Source organism: Pteropus vampyrus, unplaced genomic scaffold (assembly GCF_000151845.1).
Source record: "Pteropus vampyrus isolate Shadow unplaced genomic scaffold, Pvam_2.0 Scaffold58, whole genome shotgun sequence".
Classification (NCBI taxonomy): domain Eukaryota; kingdom Metazoa; phylum Chordata; class Mammalia; order Chiroptera; family Pteropodidae; genus Pteropus; species Pteropus vampyrus.
This window is the reverse complement of record NW_011888839.1, coordinates 4236911-4239641: the sequence shown is the minus strand read 5'-3', so window position 1 is coordinate 4239641 and position 2731 is coordinate 4236911.

Sequence of the window (2731 nt, the reverse complement as noted above, 5' to 3'; positions counted from 1 at the left end):
AGATGAGGAAAATAACAAAGTGGGAACTAAAAGGGATATTTAGAAAAATGTTAGAAGAAAATGTGCTTGGTTCTCATTTTACTTGATTTTCTCAGGTGTATCAAACATTGACAATTGCCAGTGTCTTCAATATTAGAGTTAATGTTCTTCCTTTGCCATGCAACAGTATGAATAAATTTCAAAAACATTGTCTTTACAGAAATCATTTCAAATCACTTTAAAGACATTTACTTTGAAGTTTACCTTTTATTAATTCAAAATATTTTTACATATAATTTTATTTACAAGACTTGGATCACATATTTGTTCACTTTTTGATTTATTTTGTAAATATTTATTAAAGTACTGTGTTATGCATTAGGAACTAATTTGAATATGGATATTTCTCTGATCTCAAGGTCCTCATAGTCTATTGCCAGAGACAGATAAAATTAGAAATTACAGTTAAATAAAAACAAGATAATGGACAACCTTAGTATATATTGCTATTAGTAGAAATAAACATAGGATACTATGGTTCACTATTAAATGAGAAAGAACATCTCATAAAGGCATGATAGAAGGATTGTAAGGACTTCCAAAGTAGAAATTAAACTCCCAAATGAAAAAAACTAAACTCTTGGATTTTGTAGTTTGTTAACCACAATAACTGGTATGAGATATTGAAATATTGAATAAACTAAATTTTTGATTATATAATATGTTGAGGGAAAGTATTATTATCTTAATATTCCAGACAAAAAGATAAGAACAAAAGAGATGGTTTACTATGTATTCATTATATAGTGATAAGAGCAGTTTTCAGAATTTACATAGAAAACTAATACTGCTACTGGAGACACTCTCCATTTTGAATCACTTCCTAGAATTGTTCATGTTGTGATACAATTATGTCACTGCTATGTGCATTTTCATTTGGCCTGCTATGCCAACTGCCTCAGTCACTGCTTTCAATTTCAAACAACCAGTGTGATCAGCAGAAAAGTGAAAGTGAATCAGTGGGGACCCTATTTTGTTTCTAAACAAAACGCTTTAGTAACTAATTTGGAAGACCCATCTTATTTACTATAGTTCCACTTGACCTGTTTCACACTTTAAGTTCTTTTGAGCATTTACACATTTATATTTTACATTTACATTCGCCTCTTTACTAAACAAATATCAAAATTATAGACGTACATTATAGAAATAAAATAAGATGAAATAGTATGAATTTTATTTATCTGAGATGCTACTAAAAATATGAACTTAATAAATTTTAACTGCATTTTCCCAATTGTTCTATTCAAAAAAAGTCTATCTAATCCCACATTCTGACAGTAAACCATATTAACTCTATCTTGAAAAATATATTACAAATATGACTACTTCCCACCATCTAAACCTCTGTTATGCTTGTATAAGCCACCATTATCTCTCATATAGACTGTTTAATGAGGCTTTTACTTGGTTTCTCATTTCCTAATTTGCTGTCCTACAGCCTGTTTTCCACAGAGCAGCCAATGTGATTCTTTTAAATTGTACATCAAAGAATTTTATTCTGCTATTTAAAATTATCTAATAGCTTCTCATCTTTCTCAGAATAAAATTCAAAGGTTCTAAATGACCTGCACCCTGCTGCCTCACTGGCATTTCTAACCACTGTCCCATTCAGGTCACTCTGTTCCAGCCACATTGGCCTCTTTTTTGTTCCTTGAATGTGCCAAGTTTACTCCTAGTCAGGCCCTTAGCATGGGTCATGTGTCTCTTCTACATGGAAAGCTTTTCCACAGGCATCCACAGAGTGCACTCCCTAGCTTTACTCAGATATTTGCTATTTTTTCATTTTCCATACTGATTCTCTGTTCTATTTTATTTCATTACAATTATCCCCACCTAAAACATTACATCTTTATTTGTTTTTTCTCTTCCTGTACCCTTCTTTCAACCATTAAGAATAAGCTCCACGAAAATTAAGATTTTTTCTGTTTTGTTTATAATTGTATCTATAATAGCAAGAACAGTACCTGGCATATACTAGGCATTCAATGAATGTATGAATTCCTTAATGAAATCATACGTGGATGTATTTGTTCAGAGATAAGAGCTATTTTAAGAATTCCTCCTATGTATTAACATGTATTTAGTTTAGGCAATGTCAAGTGTTCATTATTTTTCCTAGTTGATCAATAAGTACAAGCATTTACCTGCATTAGGAAAGGGTCCACCTGGGGATAGGATTGACAGCCAGAGAAGAAAAGAATTTGACAATCTCTAGATTACATGTTTTTATGAAGGCTCCAAAAGACCAAGTTTAAGTAAGACAATTCTGTTCCATTATGAAGGAAAAGTTAAAATAAAGATAGACATTTTAAGCTAAATAAAAACATTATTTGATATTAATTATTCATCTATAGAAAATAGCTAATTATTTCATTGGACTTTTGCGAATTAAATATAAGATATCCAACAAAGAGATATGCATAAAAGAGTACTCTGGGAAGAAATCGTATTTAATATCACATATTGCGTTCAGGTTCCAAGTTCTCCTTCATGCCAGTGTGATCTTGGTCAAGTTACTTAAATGCTCTGAATCTCAATTGAATAAAGTGTAAAATATGAATTTATTACTATCTATTTCTTAGTCTTATTATAAGCAATAAATAAGATGTGATATATGATTCTGTTGATATACTATGAATTCTTATGTGAATTCTTATAAGAATCATAGTTCAATATTATTAGTGGCATA